The sequence below is a fragment of the Oncorhynchus mykiss genome, chromosome 8 (assembly GCF_013265735.2).
Source record: "Oncorhynchus mykiss isolate Arlee chromosome 8, USDA_OmykA_1.1, whole genome shotgun sequence".
Taxonomy (NCBI): domain Eukaryota; kingdom Metazoa; phylum Chordata; class Actinopteri; order Salmoniformes; family Salmonidae; genus Oncorhynchus; species Oncorhynchus mykiss.
The window spans coordinates 63,244,508-63,259,224 of NC_048572.1; the positions used below are offsets into that span (position 1 = coordinate 63,244,508).

The 14,717-nt window shown below is 45.5% G+C and overlaps 1 long non-coding RNA gene across 1 annotated transcript; it reads left to right on the forward strand.

Annotated features, from left to right (window-relative positions):
* Positions 1–7,660: 7,660 nt before the first annotated feature.
* LOC110529126 lies at positions 7,661–14,061 on the forward strand. Its single transcript, XR_002474331.2, has 3 exons — positions 7,661–7,769; positions 12,873–12,983; positions 13,527–14,061. It is a non-coding gene; the product is annotated as an uncharacterized LOC110529126 (long non-coding RNA).
* Positions 14,062–14,717: the final 656 nt, after the last annotated feature.

Consider the following 14,717-nt stretch of genomic DNA (forward strand, 5'->3'; position numbering starts at 1 on the left):
TGTCACTTCTCTGGAGTCCAGAGCAAGAAGAATCACACAGTCTATTTGTAACAGAGGTAGCAGGATGGAAAGCATGTTCTGTTTGTGTCGCGCCATCCCTTTGGAGAGCAACCTGCCTGCAGAGTGCTCGTTGCCATTTCCCCCAGTGCTCGGAACAGTGGATTAACTGTCTGTTCAGGGGCAGAGCGACAGATTTGTACCTTGTCAGCTCGGGGGTTTGAACTTGCAACCTTCCGGTTACTAGTCCAACGCTCTGACCACTAGGTTACCCTGCCGCCCAGGGATGAGGTCAGAGACCTGGCTGTGTGGTGCCAGGTCAACAACCTCTCCCTCAACTTGATCAAGACAAAGGAGATGATTGTGTACTACAGGAAAAAGAGGACCGAGCATGCCCCCATTATCATCGACGGGGCTGTAGTGGAGCAGGTTGAGAGCTTCAAGTTCCTTGGTGTCCACATCACCAACAAACTAACAAGATCCAAGCACACCAAGACAGTCGTGAAGAGGTTACGACAAAACCTATTCCCCATCAGGAGACTAAAAAGATTTGGCATGGGTCCTCAGATCCTTAAAAGGTTCTACAGCTGCACCATCGAGAGCATGGTTGCATCACTGCCTGGTATGGCAACAGCTCGGCTTTCAACTGCAAGGCAATACAGAGGGTAGTGCGTACGGCCCAGTACACCACTGGGGCCAAGCTTCCTGCCATCCAGGACCTCTACACCAGACGGTGTCAGAGGAAGGATGTAAAAATTGTCAAAGTCGCCAGCCACCCTAGTCATAGACTGTTCTCTCTACTACCGCACGGCAAGCGGTACCGGAGCTCCAAGTCTAGGTCCAAGAGGCTTCAAAACAGCTTCTACCCACAAGCCATAAGACTCCGGAACATCTAATTAAATTGCTACCCCACCCCCCCCCCTCCCTCTCTTTTACACCGCTGCTACTCTCTGTTGTTATCATCTATGCATAGTCACTTTAAAAACTCTACCTACATGTACATATTACCTCAACTAACCAGTGCCCCCTCACATTGACTCTGTACCGATACCCCCCTGTGTATAGTCTCGTTATTGTTATTTTATTGCTGCTCTTTAATTACTCGTAACTTGTATTTATTATTCTTACTCATATATATTTTTTTAACTGCATTGTTGGTTAGGGGCTCGTGAGTAAGCATTTCACTGTAAGATCTACACCTGTTGTATTCGGTGCACGTGACCAATACAATTTGATTTGATTTATTATGAGCCGTTCTTCCCTCAGCAGCCTCCACTTGCATTCCATTCAACCAGAAACACTCACACAGGCTTCCATTTGTCTTTTTGATTTTTCTATACTACCTTAGGAATGTTTTGAAAAATGTTATTGCATTCATGATAAGGGTTACAAGTTTTAAAACTGTTGGCCCCTAGTCATGAGCTGCTAGCATAAGGAGATGTATTCTTTCAGGTAACATTATAGCCAGGGCTGCAGGGTTTGTTGTTTTGAGTTTGACTGTTATCACTCTCCTATAAAATCAACTACATACTTCTGATGTTGAAGTAATCCATTGGATTTAGGTACTACTTTACAGTAGCTCATTGGACCTGTGTGAATGAGTTGCAGATGGCATGATTCCCCCCATACATTCTCCTACTGACAGTAGCCCTGGTCTGACATTATTAAACTCCTTTAGTGGGTGAACAGAGCCGATAACAGGCCCACTAAGCACAACCTCCATAACCCTGAAGAGTAACATGATGGAAAGGCATGTATTCCACGGAGAGGGACTTTCATTAACTGTCAATATGTAAGTATGGTTTCAATGTACTTGTGGGGGTAGAAGAGTACACTACAAAAGGCTGCTGTGTTCCATTTAGTTGGTTGTTCTAATGCCAGTTTTCTAACATTGATGAGTCCCAGTCAGTCGCGGTTTGAATTTCATGAGAATATTCCCAAGTTCCCTTTTTGTTATTCACAGCCTTTGTCAAAGGAATGTTAATTTCAGTGGCAGAATCTCACTTCATTTCCTCTATACCCCCCCCCCCCCCCCCTCCCATTTACACATTCTCCTCTTACTGTACGTGTACTGTATTTGACTTAACATGTGAAATTGATTTTATCGTTGTTGTTGCTGTCTTCCCCTAGCTGCTATTCAGGTGGTTGGAATCAGCAGATAGAGTTGGTGGTTTGGGTTAATTTACTGAGAGAGCCTTTTGTTGGACATTCAGCTTGGCTGAATTCATGAGGATATACAATGAGTGTACAAAACATTGAGAACACCTGCTCTTTCCATGACATAGACTGACCAGGTGAATCCAGGTGAAAGCTATGATCCCTTATTGATCTCACTTGTTAAATTCACTTCAAACAGTGTAGATGAAGGGGAGGAGACAGGTTAAAGAAGGATGTTTAAGCCTTGAGACATGGATTGTGTATGTATCCCATTAAGAGGGTGAATGGGCACGACAAAATAATTAGGTGCCTTTGAACAGGGTATGGTAGTAGGTGCCAGGCGCACCGGTTTGAGTGTGTCAAGAGCTGCAACGCTGCTGGGTTTTTCACACTCAACAGTTTGCTATGTGCATCAAGAATGGCCCCAAAGGACATCTAGCCAACTTGACACAACTGCGGGAAACATTGAAGTCAACATGGGCCAGCATCCCTGTGGAACACTTTCATCACCTTGTAGAGTCCATGCCCTGACGAATTGAGGCTGTTCTGAGGGGAAAAAGGGGGGTGCAACTCAATATTAGGAAGGTGTTCCTAATGTTTTGTGCACTCAGTGTACATGAGCCCCTTTAGTTAATAAGAACTACGCAGAATCTTCTTACCTGTGTCCTATGGAGGACGCAAAAGATTTTATTTATTTATCCGTTATTTTACCAGGTAAATTGACTGAGAACAAGTTCTCATTTGCAGCAACGACCTGGGGAATAGTTACAGGGGAGAGGAGGGGGATGAATGAGCCAATTGTAAACTGGGGATTGTTAGGTGACCGTGATGGTTTGAGGGACAGATTGGGAATTTAGCCAGGACACCAGGGTTAACACCCCTACTCTTACGATAAGTGCCATGGGATCTTTAATGACCTCAGAGAGTCAGGACACCCGTTTAACGTCCCATCCGAAAGACAGCACCCTACACAGGGCCATGTCCCCAATCACTGCCCTGGGGCATTGGGATATTTTTTTAGACCAGAGGAAAGAGTGCCTCCTACTGGCCCTCCAACACCATTCCAGCAGCATCTGGTCTCCAATCCAGGGACTGACCAGGACCAACCTTGCTTAGCTTCAGATGCAAGCCAGCAGTGGTATGCAGGGTGGTATGATAATGTCTTCATGCTCCCATCTGCCTCTCCCATTGTCCACATCCTCTCCATTCCTCACTGGAATACAACATGCTATAACATTATTAAAGGTTGATCCTTTTTACTTGGTAAGATCACAACTTCTTTTATAAATGTTGATAGAAATTTATCAGCAATGGTGGTTTTGGTCTGTAGGCCTATGTTGAGAAATGTCACTCTTCTTTTCCCCTCAACCCTTGACAGGTGAAATCTCATTTGGATTTACGGGCCAAATGCAATGTGCTGCAGGATTTGTTAAAATAGACAAAGCAAATGTTTAGCTAATGAGAGGAATTGATGGACTATTGATGAAGAAGTTAATGAGGAAAGCACTCGTCTGGTTTGCCCAAGCTTGTCATGGGCGTGTCTGTGAAGACCTGACTGTCTTGGTAGTTAATTGTGTCTGTGAGGACCTAGCTGTCTTGGTAGTTAATTTGGGTCGCATTTGAAAGTTTTAGATCAGTGACAGTGCCTAGGGTCTTAGTGGTAGTCACACAGCAGTGTGTGTATAGTGGCCTCTAACCTAGTTTCAAGATTTTCGTTTTAATGTTATAACAGACAGAGCTTTTAAGAAATACAAGTCACCTCAAAATAGTACCCTAATACACCTGATATTTGGATTTAGAGTTTCTTGCTTGAGCTTTAGGGATCTCACTTCCTTTTATTCCTGGTGGTCCCACCCTAAGTGACTTAACAGACGCTGCTCCGAAACTATTCAGAAACGTTATGATCCCCTTATCATTTTGTTTGGCATTTAGGATCAAACCAAATAAAAGTAGCTTTGTTCTCTTTTTTTTATTAACAGTTACAGTCAGTGGGAATACAGACTAGCCTGTGTTTTATTGTGATCCTTGGCTGTTAGTTTACAGCTCACTAAAATGTCTTTATATCCTCTTTAATGGTCAAAACCAGTTGTGGTATGAGAAGGGCAAAACAGTATTTGAATGATGGCTGTAGATGTGAGGTGAAGTGCTAAACAAACGATTCAACGTGGACAAACATTCTATTGAAAATCTGTCAATGAAACTAAAAAAGTGTATTACCAGTAGCCTCCATAAAGCATGACTATAACCTAACACCTCTTAGAAATCCAGCTTAATCTGAACAGAACTAAACCATTTTACTTCGCCCCAAAAAAGTTCCAGATCCCATGTCATGATGTCTCCTATCAATCACAATTGATAACAATTGCACTAGATTATGTTTGATAAGATAGTTATCTATAAGAGAGCACCATACACCATATGGCACATAAGGACTTTTGAACTGAGGGAATGGAGAGGGGAGAGACTCCTCTTTGGAAACCCTGAGTAATGACTGGGGGGAGATATCTGAAGTTAAAATTGTAACTCGGGCACACAGGAACATATACTGCCTTCTTGGTAACCAACTCCAGTGTAGATTTAGCCTTGTTTTTAGGTTATTGTCCTGCTGAAAGGTGAATTAATCTCCCAGTGTCTGGTGGAAAGAAGACTGAACCAGGTTTTCCTCAAGGATTTTGCCTGTGCTTAGTGCCATTAAGTTTATTTTTGATCCTGAAAAACTCCCCCAGTCCTTAACGATTACAAGCATACCCATAACATGATGCAGCCCCCGAAATGCACTATGCTTGTAAATATGGAGAGTGGTAATTTGTATTCAGGACAAAATTGAATTGCTTTCCCAAATGTTATGCAGTATTACTTGAGTGCCTTGTTGCAAACAGGATGCATGTTTTTGAATATTTTTATTCTGTACTTGCTTCCTTCTTTTCACTATGTCAATTAGGTTAGTATTGTAGAGGTTAGTGTTGTATTGCAGTATTGTAGAGTACAATATTGATGGTCCATCCTCAGTTTTCTCCAATCACAGCCATTAACTCTGTAACTGTTTTAAAGTCACCATTGGCCTCATGGTTTCCTTCCACCCTGCAATGGTGTTAGGAAGGACGCCTGTATCTTTGTAGTGACTGGGTGTATTGATACACCATCCAAAGTGTAATGAATAACTTCACCATGCTCAAAGCAATATTCAATGTCTGCTTTTTCTTTTTTTTTACCTATTTACCAATAGGTGCCCTTCTTCGCAATGCATTGGAAAACTTCCCTGGTCTTTGTGGTTGAATCTGTGTTTGAAATTCACTGCTCGACTGAAGGACCTTACAGATAATTATATATGTAAAGTACAGCGATAAGGTAGTCATTCAAAATCATGTTAAACACTATTATTGCACACAGAGTGCAACTTATTAGGTGACTTGTTAAGCACAGCTTTACTCCTGGACTTATTTAGGCTTGCCAAAAACAAAGCGGTTGAATACTTACTGACATTTTTTATGAATTTGTAAACATTTAAAAAAACATAATTCCACTTTGACATTATGTGGTATTTTGTGTAGGCCAGTGACAAAACATCTCAAGTGAATCCATTTTAAATTCAGGCTTTAAATCAACAAAATGTGGAAAAAGTCAAGGGGTGTGAATACTTTCTGAAGGCATTGGTTCTGCCATTAAATGTTTGGTTTGGTTTTATGTCATGTTTGTCAGTCCACGGATGTTAAAGTAGGTGGACAAATTGTTAGATTTGTTTCACTGTTTATGAATGGTTGCTTTGTCAATGATTTATCAAAACCCCAAAATAGGTCTGCACTGTTTGTTTCATTTTGCAGTCTTTCAGGGAGATTTGGATAGTATTAATGGTCCTCTTTAATGTCTATAGTAGCTAGGTCTGAAGTTTGCATTCATCCCTGGTACGAGCTTTACGACATCCTGTAGAAAGTAAGAGTCGCTTGTTTAACTGTAGGGTATAAAGAAATGTGTCGTTTCTAAAAAATAAAAATAAAATAAATAGAATCCTATTCAAGTATGCCTGTTACAGATTCTCTAAGTGTCTATTACAAGAAGTTGACAATGATGATAAATAATGAAGTATGTAAAAACGATGTGCTAGCAATATTCTACCTGCAGGGCAACTCTGTGTGGTCTGTACTCTGCAGCTGATTATAGTGTATGTGCTGTCTCACACAGTGTACAGGGATGTCAAATCTTACAATGCCCACCCAGGTAGATGGGCATTTCATTGTTGTGTCTTAAAGATACATTCTCAGTCACAGGAGGATAGGTCCTATTTGATTATTGGTTTGATAGACTACTTTAAATACCATAATGATATTCTACTCAATCCTTATTAAGGCAAAGGCACGAAGTTATACTTGCAGATAATATCCAGCAATACCATCATGAGGGTAGATTTTGAACACCAGCTGTCAAACTGCCCTATCGTTAAAACATAGAAATCTAAACAATGTGGTATAAACACATTTTACCCTTCTATCCTGAGATGCTCCTAAAGGTAGACCGGAGGTTTAATGTTTGCATCTTATTTACACCTAAATCGTTCGCCTTTGTTCGATCTCAGTAAGGAAGGTATTCGTGTTGAACTATGTCGAATGATAGTAGATGGTAGTGAATTGTGCAGAATTTTACTTCTGGTCTTTTGAAAGACTAAGACAAAATGAAACAAAGGAAATAAATATTGAATATGTGTGGGTTGGGGTATCTCATTAAAAAAGACTTAGCTCCATATTGTGTCCCTTTATTGTGAACACGTTTGCAATTTAGCATCTGTTAGTATTTATCCAGGAACGCATCTTCAAGCGGTTACTTACAATGAACGGAATTGTGGGAAATTATGAAAGAATTCACTTCTATTGTGTTTAGATCACTGTCCTCTTAACCAATGTGATGTGAAACAAAGCACCACAGAGCACTGTGGTTTGAAACTCCTAAGAATTAGCCTGAAAGGTTTTCATTGGGTTGTGGTCTAGGGAGATGTTTCCTGGGGTTTTTACAAACAATAATTTGGCTTGTGATGCTCTGTAAACATTTCATTTAACAAGATGGGGCAAAAACATCCCCTGTATTCAGAGGATGGATGTGTGTGTGTGTTTGTGTGTGTAGATCAGCTGTTTTTCAGTTTTGTTTTTCAGCTTTAGTGATTTGACTAGTCTTTGAGTGTGTGTTTTCTCAACCGCTCAAATACATTGAATATGCTTTCTGATTACATCCTAACATTATTCAGACTGAGACATCAAAATTACTTCATCACCGTGAACAAATACTGCCATCCTCAGGTGAAAATGGGGTTCTGCATAGTCTCTCTCTACACTGAGACACTGAGATACTTGTAAACATATTTGAGTCATGAAAGTCTCATTTTAATGTATTATAATTAAAGATGTGTGTAATTTATTGCATTTGCACTGAACCTGACCTGATCAAGTTCAGGCAAGTGAAAATTACTGTCAAGCCAACTCCCGCCTGGTCGCAAGGTGGTAGTAATTGTGCAAATCGAAATTTCGAGCACTACAGAAGAAGACGTCATTTTCACGATGGCGACAGCCTGTAGGACTGCATTTGCGGGGGTAAATGTTTTTCACTCCTCGTTTTGTGCACCTTAACAGGTATGTCGTTGAATTATTGCTAATGTTTTCGTCCATGGTGAGATGTCTGTGTTATTGTGACTTTCAACTATGGACTTTATAGCCCGAAAGAGAAGCCAGAAACGGTTGCTAGCATGTTAACGAAAGGCTAGCTCTCTTCCATCGCACGACAACAACTAACATTAGCGAGTTGCCTTTGCGGATTTCGATTTATCCTTTCCTAGAAAATGTGTTTTTTCCCCCAAATGTGTTAAGTGACTGACTGGCTTCAATCTACTTTAGTAACTCCCCAAAGTAAAGATCCCAGTAAGCTAAATGAAAATACTTATTTTCCAGACGTTGACATCCCGTACATTTCAGGTGCTGAATGAAAGGTTAGAAGATGTATTGTCCTGACGTCGAAAATGCGTCTTATACAGATGTCATGCGTATTTTCCAGAAGTTTAAATCCGTTTTATTTTAATGAACGAATGTAAGGTAAAAAATGTCTCTTCTAGATATTTAAAATATGTAACTACCTAATTTACAGACATTGAACATGTATTTTTCGGTCATGATTCTATGGCCAAATGTAAACTACTATACACTGAATGTACTAAACATTAGGAACACCTGCTCTTTCCATGACATACTAACCAGATGAACCCAGGTGAAAGCTATGATCCCTTAATGTCACTTGTTAAATCCACTTCAATCAGAGTAGAGGAAGGGAAGGAAACAGGTTAAAGTGGGATTTTTAAGCCCTGAGAAAATATACATGGATTGTGTGTGCGCGCCATGGGAAAAACAACAAAATATTTAAGTGCTTTTTAATGGGGTATCAATCAATCAAATGTATTTATAAAGCCATTTTTACATCAGCCGATGTCACAAAGTACTATACAGAAACCCAGCCTAAATCCCCAAACAGCAAGCAATGCAGATGTAGAAGCACGGTGGCTAGGAAAAACTCCCTAGAAAGGCAGGAACCTTGGAAGAAACCTAGAGAGGAACCAGGCTGTCACGCCCTGGTCGAAGTATTTAGTGTTTATCTTCATGTATAGGGTCAGGCCAGGGTGTGGCATGGGGTTTTTGTATTGTGGTGTGTTTTGTCTTGAGGTTTTGGTGTGTTTTGTCTTGGGGTTTTGTCCTGGGGTATGTATTGGGATTGTAGCTAGTGGGGTGATCTAGCAAAGTCTATGGCTGTCTGGAGTGGTTCTCAATCAGAGGCAGGTGTTTATCGTTGTCTCTGATTGGGAACCATATTTAGGCAGCCATATTCTTTGAGTGTTTTTTGGGTGATTGTCCTTAGTGTCCTTGTTCCTGTCTTTGTTAGTTTACACAAGCATAGGCTGTTTCGGTTTTCGTTTCGTTCATTACGTTTTTTTGTTTTGTAGTGTTTGTATTAATTCATGTTTACATTTGTTCATTAAACATGGATCGCAATCTACACGCTGCATTTTGGTCCGATCCTTGTTCCACCTCTTCGTCAGAGGAGGAGATAGAAGAAAGCCGTTACAGAATCACCCACCACAAAAGGACCAAGCAGCGTGTCAACAGGCAGGAGGATTTCTGGACATGGGAGGAAATCCTCGACGGGAGAGGACCCTGGGCTAAACCAGGGGAGTGTAGCCGCTCAAAGGTGCAGCAGGAGAAGAGGCAACAGGAGCAGCCCAAAGAGTAGGACAGTATGGGCTATACTTCTTGGGAGGAGATAGACAGGTGGGCGACGACCCAGGGAGAGTGCCGGAGCCCGCCTGGGATTCGATGGAGCAGTGCGCGGAAGGTTATCGGAGAATGGAGTTGGCGAAGCAAGCTCGGCGGCGCGGACGGAAGCCCGAGAGTCAGCCCCAAAAATGTCTTGGGGGGGGGGGGGGGGCTCACAGGGAGTAGGGCTACGCTAGGTAGGAGACCTACGCCAACTTCCTGTGGTTACCGGGGGGCTAGATAGACCGGGCAGGCACTGTGTTATGCAGTGGTGCGCACGGTGTCCCCAGTGCGGGTGCATAGCCCGGTGCCAAATGCCGGCTCTACACATCTGGTCCCCAGTGCGTCTCCTTGGGCCGGCTTACATGGCACCAGCCTTGCGCTCGGTGTCTCCGGTTCGCCTGCATAGCCCAGTGCGGGCTATTCCACCTCGCCGCACTGGCAGGGCGACCGAGAGTATTCAACCAGGTAAGGTTGGGCAGGCTCGGTGCTCAAGAGCTCCAGTGCGCCTGCTCGGTCCGGTCTATCCAGTACCACCTCCACACCCCAGCCCTCCGGTAGCAGCTCCCCGCACCAGGCTTCCTGTGAGTGTCCTCGGTTCAGTACCACCAGTGCCAGCACCACGCATCAGGCCTACAGTGCGCCTCGCCTCTCCAGCGCTGCCGGAGTCTCCGCCTGTTCAGCGCAGCCAGAGCCTTCCTCCTCTACAGCGCTGCTGGAGTCTCCCGCCTGTTCAGCGCAGCCAGAGCTGCCAGCCTGCATGGAGTAGCCAGAGCTGTCAGTCTGCATGGAGCAGCCAGAGCCGCCAGTCTGCATGGAGCAGCCAGAGCTGTCAGTCTGCATGGAGCAGCCAGAGCTGTCAGTCTGCATGGAGCAGCCAGAGATGTCAGTCTGCATGGAGCAGCCAGAGCTGTCAGTCTGCATGGAGCAGCCAGAGCTGCCAGTCTGCAAGGAGCTGCCAGTCTGCAAGGAGCTGCCAGTCTGCAAGAAGCTGCCAGTCTGCAAGGAGCTGCCAGTCTGTAAGAAGCCGCCAGAGCCGCCAGTCAGCGTGAAGCAGCCAGAGCCGCCAGTCAGCATGGAGCAGCCAGATCTTTCAGTCTGCCAGGATCCGCCAGTCAGCCAGACTCTTCCAGATCTGCCAGTCAACCAGACTCTGCCAGATCTGCCAGTCGGCCGGGATCTGCCAGATCTGCCAGTCGGCCGGGATCTGCCAGAACCGCCAGTCGGCCGGGATCTGCCAGAACCGCCAGTCGGCCGGGATCTGCCAGAACCGCCAGTCGGCCGGGATCTGCCAGAACCGCCAGTCGGCCGGGATCTGCCAGAACCGCCAGTCGGCCGGGATCTGCCAGAACCGCCAGTCGGCCGGGACCCGCCAGAACCGCCAGTCGGCCGGGACCCGCCAGAACCGCCAGTCGGCCGGGACCCGCCAGAACCGCCAGTCGGCCGGGACCCGCCAGAACCGCCAGTCGGCCGGGACCCGCCAGAACCGCCAGTCGGCCGGGATCCGCCAGAACCGCCAGTCGGCCGGGATCCGCCAGATCCGCCAGTCGGCCGGGATCCGCCAGTCGGCCGGGATCCGCCAGTCGGCCGGGATCCGCCAGTCGGCCGGGATCCGCCAGTCGGCCGGGATCCGCCAGTCGGCCGGGATCCGCCAGATCCGCCAGTCGGCCGGGATCCGCCAGATCCGCCAGTCGGCCGGGATCTGCTGAAACCGCCAGTCGGCCGGGATCTGCTGAAACCGCCAGCCGGCCGGGATCTGGTAGATCTATCTACCTGCCTGGGCTTCCTCTCACTCCTGAGCTTCCTCTCACTCCTGAGCTTCCTCTCACTCCTGAGCTTTCTCTCACTCCCGAGCTGCCCTTCAGTCCCGAGCTGCCCTTCAGTCCCGATCTGCTCCTCAGTCCAGTGGGGTTCTGGGTGAGGACTACTGGGCCATGGTCGGCGGCGAGGGTGGACTATCCAGGGACGCGAGGAGAGGGGACAAAGACATTGACTGAGTGGGGTCCACGTCCCGCGCCGGAGCCGCCACCAAGGACAGACGCCCACCCGGACCCTCCCTGTTGTTTTGAGGTGCGTTCGGGAGTCCGCACCTTAGGGGGGGGGGGGGTTCTGTCACGCCCTGGTCGAAGTATTTTGTGTTTATCTTCATGTATTGGGTCAGGCCAGGGTGTGGCATGGGGTTTTTGTATTGTGGTGTGTTTTGTCTTGGGGTTTTGGTGTGTTTTGTCTTGGGGTTTTGGTATGGATTGGGATTGTAGCTAGTGGGGTGATCTAGCAAAGTCTATGGCTGTCTGGAGTGGTTCTCAATCAGAGGCAGGTGTTTATCGTTGTCTCTGATTGGGAACCATATTTAGGCAGCCATATTCTTTGAGTGTTTTGTGGGTGATTGTCCTTAGTGTCCTTGTTCCTGTCTCTGTGTTCTCACCAGATAGGGCTGTTTCGGTTTTCGTTACGTTCTTTGTTTTTTGTAGTGTTTGTATCGATTCGTGTTTTACGTTTGTTTATTAAACATGGATCGCAATCTACACGCCGCATTTTGGTCCGACTCTCCTTCACATACAGAAAACCGTGACACAGGCTCTGAGAGGTGGCCAGTCCTCTTCTGGCTGTGCCGGGTGGAGATAACCGTACATAGCCAAGATGTTCAAATGTTCATAGATGACCAGCAGGGTAAAATAATAATAATCACAGTGGTTGTAGAGGGTGCAACAGGTCAGCACCTCAGGAGTAAATGTCAGTTGGCTTTTCATAGCCAATCATTCAGAGTCAGAGACAGCAGGTGCGGTAGAGAGTCGAAAACAGCAGGTCCGGGACAAGGTAGCAGATCCGGGACAAGGTAGCATGTCCGGTGAACAGGTCTGGGTTCCATAGCCGCAGGCAGAACAGGGTGTGCTAGGTGTCAGGTGCACCGGTTTGTCTGTCAAGAACTGCAACTCTTCTGGGTTTTACACGCTCAACAGTTTCCCATGTGTATCAACAATGGTTCACCACACAACTGTGGGAAGCATTGGATTAAATATGGGCCAGCATCCTTATGGAATGCTTTTATGCCTTTACAAATTGAGGCTGTTCTGTTGGCCAAAGGGTGCAACTCAATATTAGGAAGGTGTTCAGTGTACATTCTCAATTACACTACCGTTCAAAAATTGGGGTCACTTAATAACATCAAATTGCTTGCCCTTTGGGGTTTTAGGCTGGGTTTCTTTTCACAACTGCTGATATAAAAAGGGCTTTAAAATACATTTGATTAATTTGGTGATGAAATCCTTGCCGTGGTTTCATTGACAATTCAATATTTTAGTCAAACTCCCAACATTTTCCATAAGACGTGTTTGTCTTCTTTGTGGGCATTGCACATGTAGAAGTCAGCACAAAACTGGCAGTGTGGTTTTATTTTGTTCGGCAATAGATTTAATTAGGCCTGTGATTATGTCCTAGGCAGCACACGGTCGGACCCGTAAGATAAAGGAAAACCTCAGACAAGAGGACGTTGTTCCTTACCTGGCAGGAGAGAGACGTGGAAACTCTTGCAGAGCAACATCGAGTCGCGTAAGTAGTTGCTACATCTCTGACCTAAGGTTTTATCCCATCTCGAAATAGCCCTTTCTGTCTGGCTTAGCCCTACCAGTCATGACTGACACGTTCGTATACCCTACTATTTATCCTGGTCCCACAATCTACTAGATCTCCCTGTTACTTTATACTCATATCACCACCACCTGCCCCTTTCCACTGCATATCCCAAAGACTGAATGCCCCTCTCCTGCTTAATCCATTCAACTTTAAATCTTCTGACCGGATTGAATGCTGGTCTCTACACTGCAGCAATTTTGGAAAGTCTGCAGACTAAGATGACTCACTGTCTGCTGGCAACAATCCATAGGCTGGTCCTGAAGTGCTCTTTCTATTGTGGCCTGGTCTGAAAGTATGCAGGTACTGCAGCCAATTCAGTCTTGTTGAACACGGCATCACTCCCTGGCATATCACTGCTGTTGATATCTAATTGTCATTCCTACAGGTGTTTTGAACTATATGAAAGATTTCTATCAAACTTCAAGATTTTCATGACCATTTCTTTCAATTGTTTTTCAGATGCACAGACTATTGCTGTGCAGCTCTCCAGAAAAGCCAGGTGGACATCGGAGAGAATAAAAAAGCAGATCATCTCCTACAATGGAGGGAACAAGTCACCTCAATTCCCCCTAAGACTGGAGTACATTGATGTTCTCCAGCAAGACCATCCAGTCTGGTCCCAGGTGTCCAAACATTTGGGGGATAGTCTGCTCTGGGCCAAGCAGGGTGCAGTGTGAAGTGATGCTGCACAAGGTCCTAAACGATATCATAACCGCCATCGATAAAAGACTGTACTGTGCAGCCAACTTCATCGACCTGGCCAAGGCTTTTGACTCTGTCAATCACCGTATTTTTATCGGCAGACTCAACAGCCTTGGTTTCACTAATGACCTCCTCGTCTGGTTCACTAACTTCTTCTCAGATAGAGTTCAGTGTGTCAAATCGGAGGGCCTGTTGTCCGGACCTCTGGCAGTCAATGGGGGTGCCACAGGGTTAAATTCTCGGGCCGACACTCTTCTCTGTATATATCAACGATGTCACTCTTTCTGCGGTTGATTCTTTGATCCACCTCTACGCAGACGACACCATTCTGTATACATCTGGCCCTTCTTTGGACGCTGTTAACAAACCTCCAGACAATCTTCAATGCCATACACCACTCCTTCTGTGGCCTCCAACTGCTCTTAAATGCTAGTAAAAGGAAATGCATGCTCTTCAACTGATCACTGCCCACACCCACCCGCCCTACTAGCATCACTACTCTGGACGGTTCTGACTTAGGTATTTATAGTTGTCCACATATTCAGTGTCTGGCTAGACTGTGAACTCTACTTCCAGACTCCTATTAAGCATCTCCAATCCAAAATTAAATCTAGAACCGGCTTCCTATTTTGCAACAAAGCCTCCTTCATTCATGCGGCCAAACATACCCTTGTAAAACTGACTATCCTACCGATCCTTCACTTCGGCGATGTCATTTACAAAATAGCCTCCAACACTCAGCAAATTGGATGTAATCTATCAAAGTACCATCCGTTTTGTCACCAAAGCCCCATATACTACCCACCACTGCAACCTGTATGCTCTCGTTGGCTAGTCCTTGCTACATTTTCGTTGCCAAACCCACTGGCTCCAGGTCATCTATAAGTCTTTGCTAGGTAAAGCTCCGCCTTATCTCAGCTCACTGGTCACCACAGCAACACCCACCTG